At 36.9% G+C, this 24,766-nt stretch overlaps 1 long non-coding RNA gene across 1 annotated transcript in view; it reads left to right on the forward strand.

Moving 5' to 3' along the window:
• Nucleotides 1–23,138, forward strand: part of LOC306645101 — a 37,355-nt gene extending 14,217 nt beyond the window's left edge. The window contains exon 3 of the long non-coding RNA XR_013759539.1: nucleotides 22,673–23,138. This is a non-coding gene — a long non-coding RNA (uncharacterized lncRNA). The remainder of the gene's footprint in view (nucleotides 1–22,672) is intronic.
• Nucleotides 23,139–24,766: the final 1,628 nt, after the last annotated feature.

A 24,766-nucleotide genomic window follows, 5' to 3' on the forward strand; every position in this document is an offset into this window, starting at 1 on the left:
TTATATGCCCTGGACATACAAATTCGGCAGCAGGGATTCAGTTTCTGGCTCTGCCACTTGCTAGTTGAGACACTTAGGACAAAAGACTAATACTTTTATTCTTTATTATTTCCATTTTTATCTGTAAAATAAATAGGATAATATCCACCATATAGTTAGCTGTAACCACACACAAAATAATTAGCAAAATGTCGCACATGTATAAAGGAAAAAGATTTCCTTTATACAAGCGCTACACTTACTTTATACAAATGTAAGCCAGGATTGCTTTTACATACTTACTTTACATCCGGACAAAGCATCACCAACAATAAATGTTTTTCTTTTTCTTTAAAATATTTTAAATTTTTCTTTTTTACAGACTGCATTTTGATTCATTGTACACAAATGGGGTACATCATTCACCTGAATGTGGTCTCATTCTTATTTTCCACTACAAATTTAAAATCATTTTGAATGCAGTGCCGGATGGAAATAAAGTTGTCGGCAGATTTGTACTTCTAAAAGTTTCTCTTTTCCATTTGGTTTTGAACTCAGTTAGCCTACTTAGTTTCTAGCCTTGATGCTGAGTATCAATTGGAGCTGTGAATAAATTTCAAAGCAATGTAGATATTTTAGGATGTCAGGGGACTTTGGAAAATAATGTAGTCTGACCTCTAATTTTCAGATGATGAAATTAAGACCAGAGAGGTTAAATGATTCATCTGAGGCCACACAGCTGGAGGCAGACTTGGGACTACATTCCAGTCCTCATGACTCATAAGCTGGCCCTTTCATCTCCATCATGGCAGCCTACAGCAAAACAGTCCAGAAAACGTTTGCTGCACAGAATTTTCAATTTATGTAATGAACTCAACCCCTCTCTATAGATATGTTAGAATTAGAAATGAGAGACCAAAGCAAGAGTTTAAAAAGTGATGGTGTTCTTATAAATCCTCTAAAATGATTCATCTGAAAAATAGATGAATGATGATTTAACTAGAATTTTTAACTTTCAAAATGTCTTTTCTTAGTGAGGAGTCCAGCTATGTTCATACATGGGAATAGACTTTTCTTAGACCCTTGACCTGAGTTGTCACTTTCTCAGTTTTCTTTTGAAGCCTTTGTGACTTTTTCCCCATCTACAACAATCAATTAACTTAATGCTGTGTTCAAAATTAGACATCTTAAAGAGATTCTAATTTAAGGAAATCTAATTCAACGAACCAATGAAATGTTAAGGAGGTGGTTATGTGCCTTTTTATAATTAACATGGCTTTTTAAAGACTAAGTGAAAAAGACCTCAACTTCCCAAATGGGTCGTTTATGTTGTGATGCTTGCATATAATTGTGTGGAACTAAGTAAGTCAGTTTTCCTAGTTAGGATAGAAGGAATGCCAGAGATACAGTTTTCTATGTCACATCTTCTGGTGTAGGAAGGGAAAAACAAAGACTTCAAGGCAAAGTTGGAGAAAAAACTAAAACACCATTTCCTGAAGCAGGTATGCAACTTTTTGTATGACAAAAGTATGCTGAATAGATATGTTCAAAAGAAAAGCCAATCTAACTGAACTGGATTTTGTTAAAAAGGATTTTATTCTCTAGAAGACTTGGTATCCATAGCAACTGAGATATCTCCATACTTCTTCTTTCCACCCAGAGGGATGGAAATAAACAGCTGAAGAGCTTGCCACTTCCTAATATCCTTATATCATGGGTAATAAATTACTATTTGAATGAACCATCTTAACAAACCCTACTGTTGCTTTACTTTCAAAGCAGAACCATCAAAAAGAAGAAATAAGACAATCCAAAACCTAGCTCACAAGGGTTTGGGTTTGTGTGCAGTGGTTGCAATAGTACTTCCAAAGAAGAAGGGACTTGCTCTCTGAACTTTACCCCAGGCTGGCTGATGTCCAAGGTAGAACCTGTTCCTGAGCTGCTGACAAACTACAGGCACCTGGTCCTCTGTGCAGAATTTGCTGGTCTGAAAGGGAGACCAGAAAAGGCAACCAACCTCAAATAGCCCAAAGAGACTCTAGACAGAACATCCAAGCAGTTGAAACTGTGTGTATACCTGAGTGCTGCTACTGGATTATAACTTTTTTTTATTCACCAAACACATGCTATATTTCTGTACATGCCAGGTTCAGAGAATGCTGGATGTGAATGAGACAGTCCCAGCTGACAAAGATGAATCTTGCACAGGATCTTGGCATCTAATTTCCTATTGACAGCAGTGAAGGATCATTAGCATCCACTTATGATGGGCAAGGAATTATTTAGTACCCTTAGGATTCAAGGATTTCTTGCAAACAACTAACAAATAATAAATGTCAACTGAATGTAAGAGTTCCAGGAAATTATCAGGACAAAGTTAACAATGTCAAAATTGTCTGTAGCAGGGAGGTCTTCAAAACACAAAGTCTCTAGTTATAAATAAAATGGTGCAATTAGAAATTGTTATAAATAATGATACAAATAATTAAAGTGTTCAGAAAGAAGTAGTAAACCCGGCACATGAATCCATATGGTCTAGCATCCGAGAATTTTGTGCTCACCAATACACTATACTTCCTTTTATCATGCTAAGTGAAATAAGCCAATCCCGAAGAACCAAAGGCCAAATGTTTTCTCTGACATGTAGATGCTAATTCACAATAAGATGGGGGTGCCTAGGGAAGAATAGAGTTACTTTAGATTAGGTAGTGGGGAGTGAAGGGAGAGGAGAGGACCTGGGGGTATTATCTTATGTACATATATGACTGCATAACCAAGGTAATTATACAACATGTACAATCAAAAAAGTGAGAAATTATACTTCATTTATGTATGATTTATCAAAATGCATAAATGTATTGTATAACTAATTGGAACAAATTAAAAATTTAAAAAAATTTTAAAAGCACAGTTGAACAGGGAGGGACACAGGTGTTAAAATCTTTCTATAGTTGCAGCAATTTTTTTAAATAAGAGGAAACTAGTTCCAAAGTACAAACCAAAAAATTCTATGTCAATCCATTAATTTACTTGTTTATTCAACCAATATTCATTGTGCCTCCCTGTAATGGTTAATTTGGTTTTTTTGTTGTTGTTGTTTGGTTGGTTTTTTTAATCACATTTCTTATTTTTAAAAAACATATATTTATTTTCATTAGCTTTTTTTGTCATTAATAAATATTTTTTAAAAATTCTTTTTGTACATGTATGTAGGGTAATAATGTCTGTCTCACAATCTACCATCCTTCCCTTCCCCACCCGCCCCACCCCTCCCCACACTCCCCTCTGTACAATCCAAAGTTCTTTCATTCTCCCCTACCCACTCCCCACTATGGATCAGCATCTGCTTATCAGAGAAAACAGTCAGCCTTTGGTTTTTTGGGATTGGCTTATTTCACATAGCATTATACTCCCCAGTTCCATCCATTTACCTGCAAATACCATAATTTCATTCTACTTTAAAGCTGAGCAATATTCCATTGTGTATACATAGCACATTTTCTATTTTCTATCCATTCATCTGTTAAAGGGCATCTAGGTTGGCTCCAAAAAAATTAATATATTTTTTGGTTGTAGGTGGATGCAATACCTTTATTTTTATGCAGTGCTGAGGATTGAACCCAGGGCCTTACGTGTACTAGGCAAGCCTACTACCACTGAGTCACAACCCCAGTCCCTGTAATGATTAATTTGAATTGTCAACTTGATTGGATTAAGAGATGCCAATGATTAAGAGGATTCTGGGTGTGTCAATGAGGGTGTGTCTAGGAATGATTGGCATGTGGGATAGTGAACTGAATGAAGTGAAGACCCTCCCTAAAGTGTGGGTAGCACCGCCCAATAGGATGGAATAAAACTTGGAAGAACAAGGAGACAGTTGCAGATGCAAGCTGGACTCTTCTTGAAGAGTCCTTGATCATCTGAGGATATCTAACTCTCTCTTCTTCACTCTTCCAAAGCAGACTCTGCCAGTGATTCTCCAGGTAGTTTCCAGAAGCCTTGGTCTTGGACTAGGGTAGCACTGTTGATACTTCTTGTTCTGGGACTTCTGCCTCTTGGACTGTGCAGTTACTTGTTCTTCCAGTTCTCCAGCCTCCAGATGGACATTATCCACATCCAGTTTCTAGTCATGTAAGCCAATCTAATAAATCCCTTTTATAATCATACTTCCTGTTGATTCTGTTCCTCTAGAGAACCCTGACTATTACACTTCCTAAGCCAAGAGTTCTTCTAGGTACTAGAGTTGGCACACATAGAAATATAGTAAGTCAATGTGCTCATGATCTATTTTATCCAAAGGACCTTCAAAGACACCCTAAGATTTACTTATTTTTTAAAGTTTATTGAGTATTGTCTGTTTCCCCTTAACAGAATATAAATTCTATGTAGATATAAAATTTTTGTGTTTTGCTCTCAGAAATATCCCAAGCTCCTAAAACAGTGTTTAGAATGCTACAAATATTTGTAGAATGAATGAATTATGGAGTTTACTTTTTATAGGGGAACAACATAAAGTTTTAAATAAAAATCATAGGAACATAGGCAAGGTACAATCATAAATTTCATTCTTCCTTTCTCTAAATATGATGGTGATAATTCTTCATTACCATTGGACTTAGAAAAGACAGCATGAGCTTCATGTAGGATGTGCAAATACTTTGAAACTCTGGGAAGACTGTTTTATAGTGTCTCTCTGAATTTCTTCTATTTCAAACTATTAGGGAGAAAAATCTTCAAGCATATTTACCATTTTCAGTGTGACTCTAGCACACCAATAAACATCCTGGTTAACTGAATGACCAGCATTCTTCCCTTACCGCCACTTGAAAACCCACACCCACCAACATATTCCTAAGTTTGAGTACTATGTTATTTCACATGTTTTCCCCCTATATTTCTCTTCCCTCTTTCAACAACCCTCCATTTATTTTTAAAATTGTGCTATAGAGATATAATTCACATGCCATACAAATCACTCATGTAAAGCCTACACCTTGGTTCTTAGTATATCCACAGATATGTGTAACCCCCCCACAGTAAATATTAGGACATTTTTATCACATCATGAAGAAACCCCATACCTTTTAGTAATCACCCTTATGTCCACCCACTTCTTCCCATCTTAAGCAAACACTTACCACTTTTTCTTTTAAAAACTTCTTTATTCTGAACTGTCACATACATGGAATCATATGCTATTTAATATTTTGTGAGTGGCTACTTTGCCCATATTGTAGCATATATGGGAACTTCATTTTTTTTGGCAGCATAATTATCTGTCATATGGTCAGGTCACATTTTGTTTATTCATTCATCTGTTGATAGACATTTGGGTTTCCTCCACCCTGAGACTTTTACGAATAATGCTGCTATGAACATTCATCTGTAAGTTTTTGTTTGAACATGTGTTTTCTTTTCTCTTGGGTATGAAACTAGGAGTGGAATTGCTGGGGTATATAGTAACTCTATGTTTAATGATATCAGGCACTACCAGACTGTTTTCCAAAGCAACTACCCATGTTATGCTCCCACTGGTAGTGTATGAGGGCTCCAATTCTCCACATCTTCAGCAGCACCTTTGTATCCTAATCATCCCAGTGGGCGTGTTATCTTGTGATTCTGATTTGCATTTCCCGAATGACTAATAATGTTAATCATCTTTTCATGTGCTTATTTGTTATTTGTATGTCTTGGGCTATTTTGGGTCCCCTGCAATTCCATATGGGTTTTAGCACTGGCTTAATTACTTTGAACTATGTTTTGTAGTTTTCCAGGTATAAATTCTGCCCTCTTTTTTTTCCCCAAATATTTTCTTCCCTTGGATGCGACTGTGAATAGAATTTTTATAGCCTCATTTTTTGATTGTTCATTGCATATATATAAAAATAGAGTTGAGTTGTATCCTGAAAACTTGCTGATTTTTTTTTCTTTTTTTCTTTGTTCTTTTTAGTTATACATGACAGTACAATGTATTGGGACATATCATACATACATGGAATATAACTCCCTACTCCTGTGGTTGTACACGATGTGGAATTACGATGGTCGTGTATTCATATATAAACACAGGAAAGTCACGTCCACTTCATTCTACTGCCTTTCCCATTCCCATCTCAGCTCTCTTCTCCACATTTCCCCCTGTCCAATCCAGTGAACCTCCACTCCTTACTCCCGGTTCCCACCTATTGTGAGTCAACATCCACATATGACAGAGAACATTTGGTCTTTGTTTTTTTGGGATTGGCTTATTTCACATAGCATGATAGTCTCCAGTTCCATTCATTTACTGGCAAATGCCTAATTTCATTCTTCCTTATGGCTGAGTAATATTCCATTATGTATATATACCACATTTTCTTTATCCCTTTATCCATTGACGGGCACCTAGGTTAGTTCCATAGCTTAGCTATTGTGAATTGAGTTACTGTGAATATTGGAATGGCCACATCACTAGAGTATGCTGATTTTAAGCCTGTTAGGTATATGCTGAGGAGTGGGATAACCGGGTCAAATGGTGATTCTATTCCAAGTTTTCTGAGGAATCTCCATAATGCTTTCCAGAGTGGTTGCACCAATTTGCAGTCCCACCAGTAATGTATGAGTGTGCCTTTTTCTCCACATCCTCACCATCATTTATTGTTACTTGTATCCTTTACAACTGCCATTCTGACTGGAGTGAGATGAAATTTCAGTGTAGTTTTAATTTGTATTTCTCTAATTGCTAGAGATGTTGAAAATTTTTTCGTGTATTTGTTGACCATATTTCTTCTGTGAAGTGTCTGATCAGTTCCTTTGTCCATTTATTGATTGGGTAATTAGTTTTTTTGGTATTGAGTTTTTTGAGTTCTTTATATATCCTGGAGATTAGTGCTCTATCTGAGGTGCAGGTGGCAAAGATTTTCTCCCACTCTGTAGGGTCTCTCTTCATGTTCCTGATTGTTTCTTTTGCTATGAAGAAATTTTTTAGTTTGATGCTATCCCATTTATTGATTCTTGATTTTACTTCTTGCACTTTTAGAATCTTGTTGAGGAATTCAGTTCCTAAGCTGACATAATGGAGATTTGGGCCTACTTTTTCTTCAATAGGCGTGGGGCATCTGATATAATGCGTAGGTCCTTGATCCACTTAGAATTGAGTTTTGTGCAGGGTGAGAGATAGGGGTGAAATTTTTTAATTACATATGGATTTCAGTTTCCCCAGCACCATTACTTTTCTCCAATATATGTTTATGGTACCTTTGATTAGGATGAGACAACTGCATTTTCGTGGGGTTGTCTCTGTGTCTTCTATTCTGTTCCCTTAGTCTTCATGTCTGTTTTGGTGCCAATACCATCCTGTTTTTGTTACTGTAGCTCTGTAGCATAATTTAAGGTCGGGTACTGTGATGCCTCCTGTATCACTTTTCTTGCTAAGGATTGCTTTGGCTATTTTGGGCCTCTTATTTTTCCAAATGAATTCCCTAATTGCTTTTTCTATTTCTATGAAGAATGTCATTGGAACCTTAATAGAACTGCATTATATCTCTATAGCACTTTTGCTAGTATGGCCATTTTGACAATATTAATTCTGCCTGTCTAAGAATATGGGAGATCTTTCTATCTTCTAAGGTCTTCTTCAATTTCTTTCTTTAGTGTTCTATAGTTTTCATTGTAGAGGTCTTTCACCTCTTTTGTTAGATTTATTCCCAAATATATTATTTTCTTTGAGGCTATTTTGAATGGGATGGTTTTCCTAATTTCTCTTTTAGTTGATTCATCACTGATATATAGAAACACAATTAATTTATGGGTGTTAATTTTATATCCTGCTACTTTGCTGAATTTATTTATGAGTTCTATAAATTTTCTGATGGAGTTCTTTGGGGCTTCTAAGTATAGAATCATGTTGTCAGCAAATAAGTTCGAGTTCTTTTCCTATTTGTATCACTATAATTTCTTTCCTCTGCCTAATTGCTCTGGCTAGAGTTTCCAGGACTATGAAGAGAAGTGGTAATAAAGGGCATCCTTGTCTTCTTCCAGTCTTTAGAGGGAATGCTTTCAATTTTCCTCCAATTAAAATGATGTTGTCCTTGGGATTAGCATATGTACCTTTTACAATGATGAGGTATGATCCTACTATCCCTAGTCTTTCTAGTGTTTTGAACATGAAGAGATGCTGTATTTTTTTGAATACTTTTTCTGCATCTATGGAGATGCTCATGCAATTCTTGTCTTTAAGTCTATTGATGTGATGAATTACATTTATTAATTTCCATAAGTTGAACCAACCTTGCATCCTTGGGATGAACCCCACTTGATCATGGTCCACTATTTTTAATGTATTTTGTATGTGATTTGCCAGCATTAAGAATTTTTATATCTATGTTCATCAAGGATATTGGTTTGAAATTTTCTTTCCTTGATATGTCTTTGCCTGTTTTTGGTATCAGGATGATACCAGCTTTGTAGAATGAGTTTGGAAGGGGCCTCTCCTTTTCTATATCCTAGAATAATTGGAGGAAGATTGGTGTTAGTGCTTCTTTGAAAGTCTGGTAGAACTCAACTAAGAATCCATCTGGTCCTGGGCTTTTCTGTCTTGGTAAGTATTTGATGACACCTTCAATTTCATTGCCTGGAATCGATCCATTTAAATTATGTATTTCCTGATTCAATTTGGGTAAGTCATATTCTCTAGAAATTTGTTGATGTCTTCAAGATTTTCTGTTTCGTTAAGAGTATAAATTTTCAAAATAGGTTCTTATTATCTTCTGTATTTCACTAGTGATATATGATTTTTCATCATGAATTTTAGTGATTTGAGTTTTCTCGTTGTTAGCTTGGCTAAGGGTTTATCAATCTTATTGATTTTTTTTTCCAAAGACCAACTCTTTGTTTTGTCAATTTTTTAAATTGTACCTTTTGCTTCAATTTTACTGATTTCAGTGCTGATTTTAATTATTTCCCATTGTCTACTGCTTTGGGAGTTGGTTTGTTGTTCTTTTTCTAGGGCTTTGAGATGTAATGTTAGGTTATTTATTTGTTGACTTTCTATTCTTTTTATGAATGAGCTCAATGCGATGAACTTTCCTCTTAGCACTGCCTTCATAGTGTGCTAGAGATTTTGATATGCTGCATCAGTGTTCTCATTTACCTCTAAATATTTTTTTAATTTCATTCCCGATCTCTTCTGGTATCTGTTGGTCATTCAATAGCATATTATCTAGTCTCCAGGTGTTAGAATAGCTTCTAATTTTTTTATCATTGATTTCTAATTTCATTTCATTATGATCTGATAGGATGCAGGGTATTATCTCCATTTTCTTGTATTTACTGAGAGTTACTTTGTGGCCCACGATATGATCTATTTTAGAGAAGGATCTGTGTGCTACTGTATATCAGTCATTGATGGGTGAAACAGTCTATATATGTGTTAAGTCTAAATTATTATTGTATTTTTAGTTCAATAGATTATTAAGTTTTTGTTTGGAGGATGTATTCAGCAGTGAGAGAGGTGTATTAAGGTCCTCCAGTATTATTGTGTTGTGGTCTATTTGTTTCTTGAAATTGAGAAGGGTTTGTTCGATCTACATAGCTGCTTAATTGTTTGAAGTATAAGTTTTTACAGTTGTTACATCTTGTTGACATAACATTAATTCCCTTAAGCAGTATGAAATGTTCTTCTAGACCTCTTCTAATTAACTTTGGCTTGAAGTCCACTTTATCTGATCAGATAGAAACCCTTGCTTGTTTACTCAAACCTATATCTTTGTCTATGTGGTGAGTCTCTTGGAGACAGTATATTGTTGGGTCTTGTTTTTTGATCCAATTTGCCAGTTTATATCTTTTGATTGATGAGTTTAGGCCATTTACATTCAATGTTAATTTAGAGATATGATTTTTATTCCATTTTTTATTTCTGATTTTTAATTTGAATTTGTTTCTCTACTGATACACTATTCTTTTAGTGTAGCTCCTCCCTTTGCTGATTTTCACTTTTATTTTTTGTTTCTTCTTCATAAAATATGTTCTTGACTATGTTTTGTGGTGCAGGCTGTCTGGTTGTGAATTCTTTTTTTTTAAATTTATTTATTTTAATTAAAAATCATAAATTTACATATGGCAATATTGTTTGGTTCATTCTGTTATTTTTTCCCTTCCCCCGAACACTTCCCACCCCACTTTTCCCTCTACACAGTCCTTCGTTCCTCCATTCCTACCACCCTCCTTATCCCTAACCGTAAACCTAACCCTAACCCTAACGCTAACCCCTCCTACCCCCAAATATATGTCCTCATCCGCTTATCAGCGAGATTATTTGTCCTTAGTTTCTTAAGATTGGCTTATCTCACTTAGCATGATATCCTCCAATTTCATCCATTTACCTGCAAATGCCATAAACTTATCATTCTTCATAGCAGAGTAATATTCCATTGTATATATATATGCCACAGTTTCTTTATCCATTCATCAACTGAAGGGCATCTAGGTTGGTTCCACAATCTGGCTATAGTGAATTGAGCAGCTATGAACATTGATGTGGCTACATCTCTGTACTATGCTGATTTTAAGTCCTTTGGGTATAGGCCAAGGAGTGGGATAGCTGGGTCAAATGGTGGGTCCATTCCAAGCTTTCTGAGGAATCTCCATACTGCTTTCCAGAGTGGCTGCACTCATTTGCAACCCCACGAGCAATGTATGAGTGTACCTTTTTCCCCACATCCTCGCCCCAACACCTATTGTTACTTGTGTTCTTGATAATCACCATTCTAATTGGGGTGAGATGGAATCTTAGTGTAGTTTTGATTTGCATTTCTCTTATTCCTAGAGATGTTGAACATTTTTTCATATATCTGTTGATTGCTTGTCCATCTTTTTCTGTGAAGTGTCTGTTCATTTCCTTAGCCCATTTGTTGATTGGATTATTTGTATTCTTGGTGTAGAGATTTTTGAGTTCTTTATGGATTCTGGAAATTAGCACTCTATCTGAAGTACGAGTGGCAAAGATATTCCCACTCTGTAGGCTCTCTCTTCACATTACTGATAGTTTCCTTTGCTGAGAGAAAGCTTTTTAGTTTGAATCTATCCTAGTGGTTGATTCTAGCTTTTATTTCTTCTGCTATGGGAGTCCTGTTAAGGAAGTCTGATCCTAAGCCAACAGGTTGAAGGTTTGGACCTACTTTTTCTTCTATAAGATGCAGGGTCTCTGGTCTGATTCCGAGGTCCTTGATCCATTTTGAGTTGAGTTTTGTGCAGGGCGAGAGATAGGGATTTAGTTTCATTCTGTTGCATATGGATTTCCAGTTTTCCCAGCACCATTTGTTGAAGAGGCTATCTTTTCTCCATTGCATATTTTTGGCACCTTTGTCTAGTATGAGAAAATTGTATTTATTTGGGTTTGTGTCCATGTCCTCTATTCTGTACCACTGATCTACCTGTCTATTTTGATACCAATACCATGCCATTTTTGTTACAATTGCTTTGTAATAGAGTTGAAGAACTGGTATTGCGATACCCCCTGCTTCGCTCTTCCTGCTAAGGATTGCTTTAACTATTCTGGGTTTCTTATTCTTCCAGATGAATTTCATAATTGCTTGCTCTATTTCTGTAAGGTACATCATTGGGATTTTAATTGGAATTGCATTGAATCTGTATAGCACTTTAAGTAGTATGGCCATTTTGACAATATTAATTCTGCCTATCCAAGAACATGGGAGATCTTTCCATCTTCTAAGGTGTTCTTTAATTTCTTTCTTTAGTGTTGTATAGTTCTCATTGTAGAGGTCTTTCACCTCTTTTGTGAGATTGATTCCCAAGTATTTTATTTTTTTCGATGCTATTGTGAATGGGATAGTTTTCCTAATTTCTCTTTCTGAAAATTCATCACTCATGTATAAAAATGCATTGGATTTATGAGCATTGATCTTGTAACCTGCTACTTTACTGAATTCACTTATGAGTTCTAAGAGTTTTCTGGTGGAATTTCCAGGTTCCTCTAAATATATAATCATGTCATCAGCAAACAGGGATAGTTTGAGTTCTTCTTTTCCAATTCGTATCCCTTTAATTTCTTTGGTTTGTCTAATTGCTCTGGCTAGGGTCTCAAGAACAATGTTGAATAGAAGTGGTGAAAGAGTGCATCCCTGCCTTGTTCCAGTTTTTAGGGGGAATGCTTTCAGTTTCTCACCATTTAGAATGATATTGGCCATGGGCTTAGCGTAGATGGCCTTCACAATGTTAAGGAATGATCCCACTACCCCAATTTTTTCTAGTATTTTGAACATGAAGAGATGCTGTATTTTATTGAATGTTTCTTCTGCATCTATTGAAATAATCATATGATTCTTAACTTTTAGTCTGTTGATATGGTGAATGACATTTATTGATTTCCGGATGTTGAACCAACCTTGCATCCCTGGGATAAAACCCACTTGATCGTGGTGCACTATCTTTTGAATATATTTTTGTATGCGATTTGCTAAAATTTTGTTGAGAATTTTTGCGTTGATGATCATTAAGGATATTGGTCTGAAATTTTCTTTCCATGATGTGTCTCTGTCTGGTTTAGGTATCAGGGTGGATATTGGCTTCATAGAATGAGTTTGGGAGGGTTCCCTCCTCTACTATTTTATGGAATACTTTGAGAAGTATTGGAATGAGCTCTTCTTTAAACTCGGCTGAGAACCCATCTGGTCCCGGACTTTTCTTTGTTGGTAGGCTTTTGATGACCGCTTCTATTTCATTGCTTGAAAATGATTTATGTAAGTTGGGTATGTCCTCCTCATTCAGTTTAGGTAATTCATATGTCTCTAGAAACTTGTTAATGTCTTCGAGCTTTTCTGTTTTGTTGGAGTATAGGTTTTCAAAATAGCTTCTAATTATGTTTTGTATTTCACTCGTGTCTGTTGTGATATTTCCTTGTTCATTCTGAATTTTAGTAATTTGAGTTTTCTCCCTCTTTCTCTTTGTTAGTGTGGCTAAGGGTTTATCAATTTTGTTTATTTTTTCAAAGAACCAACTACTTATTTTGTTAATTTTCCGATTGTTTCTTTTGTTTCAATTTCGTTGATTTCGGCTCTGATTTTAATTATTTCCTGTCTTCTACTACTTTTGGTGTTGGTCTGCTCTTCTTTTTCTAGGGCTTTGTGCTGTAGTGTTAAGTCGTTTATTTGTTGATTTCTACTTCTTTTGTTGAATGCGCCCCATGAAATAAATCTTCCTCTAAGTACTGCTTTCATAGTGTCCCAGAGATTTTGATATGATGTGTCTTTGTTCTCGTTTACTTCTAAGAATTTTTTAATTTCCCTCCTGATGTCTTCTGTTATCCATTCATCGTATGATAGTGTATTATTTAACCTCCAGGTATTGGAGAAGTTTCTGTTTTTTATTGTGTCATTTATTTCTAATTTCAATCCATTATGATCTGATAGAGTACAAGGTAGTATCTCTATCTTCTTGTATTTGCTAACAGTAGCTTTGTGGCATAAGACATGGTCTATTTTAGAGAAGGATCCATGTGCTGCTGTGAAGAAAGTGTATTCGTTCTTTGTTGGATGGTATATTCTATATAAGTCGGTTAAGTCTAAATTGTTGACTGTGTTATTCAGATCAATGGTTTCTTTATTCAATTTTTGTTTGGACGATCTATCCAGCGGAGAGAGAAGTGTGTTAACATTGCCTAGTATTATTGTGTTGTGGTCTATTTGATTTCTGGAATTGAGAAGGATTTGTTTGATGTACATGGATGAGCCAATGTTCAGGGCATAGATATTTATGATTGTTATGTCTTGCTGATTTATGCTTCCCTTAAGCAGTATGTAATATCCTTCTTTATCCCTTCTGAATAGTTTTGGCTTGAAGTCCACATTATCTGAAATGAGGATGGATACTCCAGCTTTTTTGCTGTGTCCATGTGTATGGTATGTTTTTTCCCATCCTTTCACCTTTAGTCTATGGGTATCTCTTTCTATGAGATGAATCTCTTGCAGGAAGCATATTGTTGGATTTTTCTTTTTAATCCATTCTGCCAATCTATGTCTTCTGGTTGATGAGTTCAGGTCATTAACATTCAGGGTTATTCTTGTGATATGATTTGTATTCCCAGTCATTTGACTCATTTTTGTTTTTTGACCTGATTTGGTTTCTCCTTTATTTGGCTATTCCTTTAGGCTAGTTCCTCCCGTTGCTGATTTGCATTGTTGTTTTTCATCTCTTCCTCATGGAATATTTTGCTGAGAATGTTCTTCAATGCTGGCTTTCTTTTTGTAAATTCCTTTAGCTTTTGTTTATCATTGAAGGATATTATTTCATCGTCAAATCTGAAAGTAAGTTTTGCTGGGTATAAGATTCTTGGTTGGCATCCATTTTCTTTCAGGGCTTTTTAAATGTTGTTCCATGCCCTTCTACCTTTTAGGGTCTGGATTAAAAAATCTGCTGATATTCTTATTGGTTTCCCCTGAATGTAATTTGATTCTTTTCTCTTGCGGCCTTTAAAAGTCTGTCTTTATTTTGTATGTTAGGTATTTTCATAATAATGTGCCTTGATGTGGGTCTGTTGTAATTTTGTATATTTGGAGTCCTATAAGCCTCTTGTACTTGGTTTTCCATTTCATTCTTCATATTTGGGAACTTTTCTGATATTATTTCATTGAATAGATTGTTCATTCCTTTGGTTTGTTTCTCTATGCCTTCCTCAATCCCAATAATTCTTAAATTTGGTCTTTCATGATATCCCATAATTATTGTAGATTCTGTTCATGATTTCTTACCATCTTTTCTGTTTGGTCAACTTTGTTTTCAAGATTAAATATTTTGACTTCAATATCTGAGGTTCTTTCTTCCAGGTGTTCTATCCTATTGGTTGTGCTTTCTATGGGGTTTTTAACTTGGTTTATTGTTTCCTTCATTTCAAGGATTTCTGTTTTTTTTTTTTCAATATCTCTAACTCTCTATTGAAATGATCTCTTGCTTCCTGTATTTGCTCCTTTAACTGTTGATTGGTGCGATCATTTAATGCTTGCATTTGCTCTTTCATCTCCTCCTTCAATGCCTACATTTGCTCTTTCATCTCCTCATTTGCTTCCCTGATGGTTTGTATTATGTACATTCTGAACTCCCTTTCTGACATTTCTTCTGCTGTGCTGTCATTGGGTTTTATTGATATAGTATCTAGGTTTGTTTGGGACATTTTCTTCCCTTGTTTTCTCATATCGGTCAGATGTCAGTGGGACTTTGTGATATTGCAGAATTCTTCTATTGGCTTATAGTGTCCCTGTAGATTTCCAGTGTATCACCTTCCTGTCTTCAGTAGCCTGAGGTCTTGGAGTAACTTGATAATGCAGTGCTTCCATGGAAAGCTGCCCCTAGCCCACTACTGGTTCCAGGACTTGGAGTTTGCTCTGTGTTGAAAGGCTCACTGGGGGGCCTGGTCTGAGAAGCTAGTCTGGAAAGGCGCTTCCAACTGTAGGGGACCAGGCTGTGGACTGCTTGGGGAAGTCCCTGGCTGCTCTGTCCTGGTCTCTGAAGCAACCTGCGGGCAGGAACTCGCTGCCCTGGTTCATGGACTTGAAGCTTGGTTCTGTGCAGAAAGGCTCTCACTGGGGGGCCTGCTCCGAGATGCTGGAGAATCTGGCCCTGTGGGAGGAGCCCACTGCTGGAGTGCACAGAGCTGCCTAGGGAAGACTCTAGCTGCCCTACCCTACTCTAATAAGCCACCCGAATCCGGGCCTGCCACCCGGGCAGCGCTTCACCGGGTGGGGGAGACCCACCCCGTGTCTCTATTTTAGTCCGAGTCTCTCAATGCCTCCCCTTCTTGAATTCTGGGTTCTGGAGCGACTGGAGGTGCAGTCACCCTCTAGTTGCCATCTTGGATCGCCCCAGTTTTGAATTCTTTTAACTTTAGTGTATTGTGGAAGGTTTTGAATATTTCATCATCAATTTTGAAACTTAATTTTGCTGAGTATAGTATTCTCTGCTGGCACCCATTTCCTTTCAGAGCTTGGTTTATATTATTCCAAGACCTCCTAGCTTTGAGGGTCTGAGTTCTGGATTGGTTTCCCTCTAAATGAGACCAGTTGTGTTTCTCAGGCAACCTTTAAAATTCTATCCTTATTCTGTATGTTAGGCATTTTCATAATAATGTGCCTTGATGTGGGACTGTTGTAATTTTGTATATGTAGGGGTCTCATAAGCCTCCTATATTTGATTTTCCATTTCATTCTTTAGGTTTGGGAAATTTTCTGATATTATTCCATTGAAAATATTGTGCATTCCTTTCATTTGTATTTCTAGACTTTCATCTATCCCAATAAATCTTAAATTTGTTTTTTTCACATTACTCTTTATTTATTAGAAGTTCTGTTCATGGTCTCTTAACATCTTTTCTTTACAGTCAACTTTGTTTACAAGATTATATTTTTGTCTTCAATGCTTGAAACTCTTATAAGTGGTCTAGTCTGATAGTGATACTTCCAATTGAATTTATAATTTGGTTTATTGATTCCTTCATTTCAAAGATTTCTGCTTGTTTTTTTTTTCAGAATCTCTCTTTATTGAAGTGATCTGTCACTTCATGTATTTTCTCTGATAACACTATCCTTTAATTCAAAGATCGATTTAACTATGCACATTCTAACTTTTTCTCTAACATTTCCTCTACTGTGGTTTCAGTGGATTCTGTTATTGGATTATCTTGGTTTGTTTGGGGTGATTTGTTCCCTTGCTATTTCATGTTGTTTGTATGTCTACTCATCTAACAGTATGGTTCTGAAGTAGTAGAGTTTCTACCCTGTGGACACAGTGTCCCTGAACATTTCCAGTACTTCACTGTTTATAGGGTGACAAGTAATAACAACCAATGCAAGCAATATCCATCATTAAACCAAATAGTCCCTACTATGATGTCCACAATGTTAATTATCACAACAAGCAGAAATAATATGATCAGTTATTATCTACAATAAAACAGCAAGTTTGCAAAAGAGCATATAGTTTCAAATTGTGGACAGGGAGTAAACAGAAGTGATATAGAATGTGGTGAGTATGAGGAAGGAGGAGAGAAGATAGAAATAGAAAATTAAAGGAAGAGTGCAAGAGAGAACAATAGAGATTTGCTGTTAGCAGAAGAAAAGAGAAAGAGAATCAAGGGAAACAGGTAAGATAAAAATATACAAAGTAAATTTTTTTAAAATTAAAAATAAAAAGATATAAAACAAAACTAAAATATAATAATCAAACATCCTAGTCCTCAAAAAACTGATCCATAAAAAGCAACTGACTTCTAAGTGCTAGAAGTGAGGGAAAAGAACCAAGTATGTATGTATGTATAAATGTCCATGAACTGTTAAGGTCAAAATTAAACAGAGAAAAGAAAAAGAAAGGAAAAAAGAAAAAAAATCTTAATGCAAAGTTAAAGAATTCTTTCTGTTTGAGTTCAGAAGATTCTCAGCTTCTCTTCTCAGCAGTTTTAGTTTAGGGTCATCTGGAGCATGGTGCTCTATCCTCCAGATTGCTGGAGTGAGAGCGGTAATCCAACAGGTGGAATTCCTGGAGCCAAGGTTTAGGTGTAGGTGGGCTCCAGGCTCTTCACTGAATGTCAGCTGGTCTGGAGATTTTAAATGAGTGTACCTCCAGGGTCCAGTAATTGCCAGTCCATGCTGGAAGACTGTACCCAGGGATCTCCCCTGAGTTCCACTCATGTGGTGCAGAAGCCAATTCTTAGTCTACTATATTACCTGTGGGTGCCATGTTTCCTGGTCTCAAGTTCAGTCTCCAAACAATCTCTCCCATCTCTGCCCTTCTGAATTCCTAGCCAGATGCATCTCTCCCAACAGGTCCTTTAAGCAGTTGGATTGGAAGGGGAGGAGTAGAACTGAAGCCAGAGTTGGGGACCGGCAGTTAGTGTAGAAATAGGGGATTGGGTCAGATTGAGGAAATGGAGGCCATGAAAGCCATCTGCCTCTGGAAGTTGGAGACTGCCCTGGGAGAATGGAATGTCAAGGACCTGCAGAGCCCATTGATGACCAAATTTACCTGCCCTTGTCAGAGACTACAGGCAGGGAGATGCTGATTAATGCCCCCTGGGCCCTTACCTGGCTGAATCACTTTGGCCCTCCCCTGCCCAATACGCTTTTCACCTTCTACATCTCACCTGCAAAACCGGGCCTAATCCCATAGGCAGGAAGGAAAGAGATAAGGGGAAATGATTGGGAGAATAAAGCCTATAAAAAGGACAAGATTTGCTCATCCCATGGATTCTGCCTTTGGGTCCCCCCTTCTTCCACCCGGGAGAAGTCTGCTTTTACTTTTCTTTGATAAAGCTTAATAATTTCCACTCTACATTTGCTTCGGCATGCTTCTCCGGCATTATACTTCAACACCTGAGGAAGCAGGATTCGTCACCAGTAAAGAGCGCTATCAGATTCACGGGGGTTTCCACAACCAGTTGTCCCCTATGTAAACCTCTCTCCAGGTTTGATCTTCTCCTGGACACTTAAGCACACTCTAATGCCATGCAGTGTGTGTTTACTGGGCCTGTAATTTTGGGCCAAACTTGGGTTTCAAGGAATGGCTTCCTCAGCTACCAGACCCCACATTGTGGCTACAAAATGGTTCCTTCCTTTGTCCTCCACAATCCACCTGGAGAGATGGTGGCTTCTTTCCCACACAAGACATTGTGCAGAGTGCCTTTCAGATTAGTGGGGCAGTGTCCTTGATCTCTAAACACTCTGTACCCAGACATGCCTCAGGCCTCCTAAAAATGCAGGTTCCTTTAATTCCCTTATCCCTCTACTACGCTCATGGAGGGACTGCTCCGGTTGGTGCATCTGGCCCAGCCATGGCAGTGGTGGTGCTGCTGGGGATTTCTTCCTTATTTTATTATATCCAACCTCCTGAGTCCCCTGATCTGCTTTGAATGTCCAGTTTTAAATTCTAGAATATACCCCTCCCCCCACTTTTTTTTTTTTTTTTTTTTGTTCACCCACCTTGCAGAGAAGCTGCCTGTCTGCTTTCTTGGTTTCACACCACAGAGCAGCCAGGAACGCAACCGTTTCTATCCTGAAATCTTGGAACCTCTTGCTGGATTTTTAAAATTAGTTCTAATAACTTTCAGTGAATTCATTAGAATTTTTTACATACAAAGAGCATCTTTTCTTGAAGTAGAGAGTTGTACTACTTCTTTCAAATTTGAAGGCTTGTTTTTTTAGTTCCTGGACCAATTTCCCTAACTAAAATCTTCAATACAATGTCAAGTAGAAGTGGAGAAAGAGGACTTTCTTGTCCCATTCCTGAGCTTAGGGAGGAAGTATTCGCTCTGTCACCATTAAGTGAGGTGTCAGCTATGACCCCCCCCCCCCCCAACACACACTCACACAAACACAGACACAGACAACTTCTGTACTGGTGTGATGGCAAAACCAGACCTGATTGTGAAATGAAATTATAAAAGCGTTATGGTAAGAGACCAATGCCTGGGGAAAGGGTCAGTTCCCCTTCCCCTCTTCTCAGCCTTTTTCCAGGAAGCCTAATTAACCATAGGTCCCTACCTTTTGGATTGTTAATAACTGCCCTAGGATTTTAACCACATGCCCTCTTGAAATGTAACAGATGCCTGTGAAAAGAGCTGTTGTTTGTCTGTTTCTGTAAGCATCCTTTGTTAGAGACCCTGCACAAAGCCTTCAGCTATGTAGATTAGGAATTTTTTTTTTTTAAAGAGGAAAAAAGCCCAATGATGAAATGGGTATAAGATGATGCCAAATAACCTATAAATGCAGTGAGACACTACAAACCAGGGCTCAGAATTTGGAATTTTGTTTTCCTCTGGATCCACCAGTGTAAAATTAAGTTTGGAGTTCTCTCCAAGTGCTGCTTGCTGCTTCTCGACCAGTCTGTTTCCCATAGCACCGGGGCTTGAATTCAGGGGCACTCCACCACTGAACTACATCCCCAGCCATTTCTATTTTTTCAGTTTTGAGACAGGATCTCACTAAATTGTCCAGGCTGGACTCAAACTTGAAATTCTCCTGCCTCAGCTTCTGAAGCAGCTGGGTTTACAGGTGTGCACAACCACATTCAGTTAGCTATGAGGTTTCAGTAGATGCTTTTCATCAGGTTGAGGAAATTCTTCCATTCCTCATTTGTCAAGTGTTTTTGCCTCATTGAACTGGAAAAGGTGAAGGAGTGATCTTGGTTCAGATACCAGAGACTGTCACATTTCTTACCAATTTTTGTAGGTCTTGAATAGATTTTTTTTCATTTGCTGTTCCTCCCTAGGACCATTTCCAGAGGTTTTGCTTTTTATGTTTAATGATTCTCACTAGTTTCTCTGTGCATCAGGTCAGAAGAGCTCCTTGAACAGTAAAGTTAGAGGGCCAGTGGCCCTTCATTTTAATGGGTTTATTCATTGCTAACTTATAGTTATGACAATGGTGCTATGACATTGATGTCATTCACTCTTTAATGCTAAATGGGGTTGCGGCAACAGTGGCATGATGTAAGATCCCCCATTAATAGTGACAAGTTACTTATGGTGAAGCCTGTGGTCTGCTCTGGAGATCACAGGGACTGAGAGAAAACAGCTCACAGAAGGTTTTGGCTTGTCAGTGATTGGATAGACACTCTACAGTACAAATGACTAAACATCTAAAACTCAACCTGTTGTATGGGCTTTGAAGAAGCTTCAAACCAATTAGTCTTTTTTATCTTTCAGAAGCAGCCTGGAAAATGGATTTTAATTCAAACTCAGCTTGATTTCTGAGCAGTGCAGAATAAAAGACATCAGTGATATAAAATAGGAAACAGGTGATTAAATCTCATCTGAGTTTTAAAAATTAAATGCTTAGAAAAGCTCTAGTCATTTGAAATAATCTCATTTACAGCTACCTTGATGAAAATGAGGTAGTGCTGAACCCCAAAATGATTCTCAGCTCTGGAAGTGATTTCATATTCTGTAAAGTCTTCAGAGAGGTGCTCAACAAAGTACCTGCTGTTACAGGGTGAATATTAAGAACACAAAGTCCTTTTGTTACAACTGTACCTTCCTTTGATACTAAAACCCAAGAATCACTGATGAGAAAAGTTTGTGATTTCTAAGATGTTTCCAGAGGAAGAGAGATGTAATATGCTCAAATACATCTTCTTCAACTTTTGACATTACAGGATTTTTCCCCCCTCTTGATGAACTTAAAGATCATCTCTCAAGTACTTTCATATCTTCTAAGCAGAAGGTATGTGAACAGTAAGTGATTGACATTTAGTTCATTAGGTTAAAACTGAGATTTATCACCCTGGTTACTGGTTCTGGAAAAGGGCACTCTCCCTAGAGAACACCAACTCTTACATCTATGTCCAGAGCTAGTATGAAATAGTATTTACTAAGTTCGTTCTTATTTAGAAATTAACTTTTAAATCTTTTCTTAGAATCCATGAACACCATAATTATTTTTCTTGCACATATAAATCAAATATTAATAGAGTTCATGAGTATATATACATACTTACTATGTTCCAGGATCTGTTCTCCAGACTCATGTATATTTATTCATTAATAACTGCAACAACTTTATGAGGAATATGAGACACAGAGAGATTAGGTCTCTTTCCAAGGTGACACAGCTGGCAAATGGCAGAGCCAAAGGTTGAGGCTGTGCCAATTATTACAATGTGCCACCCTCTATGTGCACACCACTTCTTGTTGATTCTTCGGGCAGCAAAATGAGTGATTCTCTGGGCAGCAAAATGAGTAATTGATAGAATGGTCTAAGCAATAAAGTCAGAATGACTCCATTCTCTCTCTGCTTATTAGTTAACTCTTGTGAGAGTCTATACATGCATATAGGTGTAGAAGAATTATGTTACCACAGTGGACAGATAAAAGTAGTATATGATTACAAAAGACTTGCATGGGCATCTTAATATTGTAAAAAGGGCTTACACAGTGGCTCACACCTGTAATCCCAGTGACTCAGGAGACTGAAGAAGGAGGAGCACAAGTTCAAGGCCAGCCTCAGCAACTCAGCAAGACCCTGTCTCAAAATAAAAAGTAAAAAAAGGCTGTGGATGTAGTGCAATGGTAAAGTGTTCTTAGATCCTATACCAAAAAAAAAAAAAAAAAAAAAAAAGAATTAGTGTTGAGACAGCTGGACTCATAAATAGCACTAGATACTGACCTGTTTTCCAGGGAACAAATGAATTTATGGAGATTCTGATATTTTTATCCAAAACAACTTTCACCTAAACATTCCAAAACATTTTACACATTAACAAAAAAATATTTGAAACCTCTACATGCATTTGGTTCCATCACTCCTATTCAAAGTCACCAGTTTCCAGTTCAGAAAAAGTCAAGCCCCAAAGCCAGCTGTAAAGGGGCCAACATCTAATCACGAAGATTAATGGGCAATGCAAAGAAATGATCAGTCATCTGTGAAAAATGAGTACTAATTAATGTGAAAAACAGCATTCAATTGGCTGTGTAGAGCCGTAGACCTGGCAACTGTGTCTAGCCTAAAATCATATGCATACAATTTAATTAATATTGCTCTTTGAGGAGCAAAGACACATCTCACACATTTTTGTATATCTCCTAGTGTCTGACAAGAAGTAGGCAATCAAGAAATGTCCCTTACCTTAGATTGATGCATTAATGGCTGTAAAGTGTTAGAGAAGCACATAATACATAATTTGTGACATACCCACATTGAAATTCTCATAATTGCAGGATTTAGGGAAATCACTTCCTCACTGCACCTGTGCTTTCTCATCTGGAAAAGAAGAGTTGGTTTGGAGGAGCTCTACAGGTTCCTTCTAGTTCTGAAAGACTAAATTCATACCAGCAGACTATATCCTGACAAGAGGAAGACTGAAAGTCAAGGTCATGGACTTACGTACCTCAGGAACTGAGTTAAATGTTAGCTCTGTTTGAAGTAGAGGGTGGTGGGTAATTAGTGTCTGATCTATAAATGTGATGTACAAATTTTTCCCCATTATAAACCACAAGTTGGTCAAGGAAGCCATAACCATATACAAATGAACAATCAAAATCCCTGAGCTATGAACTTATTCTGTATACTCTTTTTGGACTCCAATTAAGGAGAGGAAAAAATATCATATCCTCCAGTAGAGGGAGCCAGATTTAAACGTTGACCAGACCAAACTAAAATATTAACATTCCATGGCAATGTTTGCCAGATTGGGGGGGGGGGGGGGGGGGGGGGGGGGATATACACACACACACACACACTGTATCCTCATTTCTGGTATTACCTAATAATCAAAAACTGCATATGAGACCAACATTGATTCTCCAAATCAATATTTTTCCATAAATAATTGTACTTTTTTTTAACCTTTTCTATCAATTTCATCAATTTCAACATCTGACTTTGTAACTCAGAAATGGCCCAGCCTAAAAAATCTTAAACTCCCTCCCAGGATTTTTATAGACAAACATGTATTGGGGCATCTGAGTTCAAATTCAAATAAGACATTCAGATCTATGGAGGTGAATCTGTGGTGATATTTGTAAACAAGATAGAGTTAGTTAAGATGAATCATACTGAAATAGGACGGACCCCTAACCCAAGAGTGTCGGTGTCCTTATGAAAGGCAGGGAGGGCATTGGGCACAGATATGCACCCTGGAAGAACTTACGGAGACAATGGAAGCAGAAATAAGGATGAGGCCAACAAACCCTGGAAGCTGAGAAAAAAGCATAGACCAGACTCTCACTCACAGCCCTTGAAGGAACCAGCCACCTGCATCTCAGAATCCAGCACTGAGAGACAATAAATTTCAGTTGTTTAAGCTACTAAGTGTATAATATTTTGTTACATCAGCTCTAGCAAACTAATACAGGAAGTTATTTCATTCTCTTATGATGTTTAGAATGAAAATATTATTTCTAAACTTCATCTTCAATTTCTTTTCACTTTAACCTTTAAAACAAAAAAGTAAACTTTTAGTATTCCAAAAATATATAAATACATTGTAAAAAGTAAAAAGTACTGGTAAAGAACAATAAAATTATTACATTTCCAAAAGCCAGGACTTATCTCTGTTAAGAGTTTATTTCAGATCTGTTCAGATATTTTTTATTGGTGCATTATAATTATAGATAATAGTGGGATTTATTATGCCATATTTGTACACAGGCATAACATAATTTGGTTAATCTCAATTCCCTGTACCTTCCCATTCAGGTATTTTTAGACACTTATAAACATTGATGAAAATTTTACCAAAATCATATATTCTAGATATCCTGTTTTAGTCACTATATGACCACACCTTTCCACATTAATAAGCTTTCATTTTTTTCTCATACCAAGTTCAAAGTCCAATTCTCTGATTTGTGACAAAATGTTTTCACAATTGCTTGATCCAAACAATAATCCAGTCCAAGCTCCTTCTTCTAATCAGGCAGAATCATCCCTTTCCTCTTTTAAATCTCACTGGCTCATTAAATCAACTGGGCCAACTGTTTTACAGAATGTCCTGTCTTCAATATTTATCTGATTATTTCTATGTGGTGTCATTTTTTCTGCTTTTATATCCTTTGTATTGCTTACAAATTGAAGGATAGGACCAACAGCTTAATGTATTCAAGCTAAACATTTAACTAGCCTACATCATAGATGATTCTACATATTTCATACCAAACATTTTTAAATGGTAGTCTGGTGAAATTCTCAAAGTAGAATGTTGTTGAAAAGAATAGACTGTAGACAGTTATCTATTGTGTGTATTATATATTAATTTTCTCTAAAGCAGGAAATAGTAAAAGACATTTTCTGAATATGATCATATTCCAGGC

This window comes from Sciurus vulgaris, assembly GCF_902686455.1.
Source record: "Sciurus vulgaris genome assembly, chromosome: 15".
NCBI classification, from domain to species: Eukaryota; Metazoa; Chordata; class Mammalia; order Rodentia; family Sciuridae; genus Sciurus; species Sciurus vulgaris.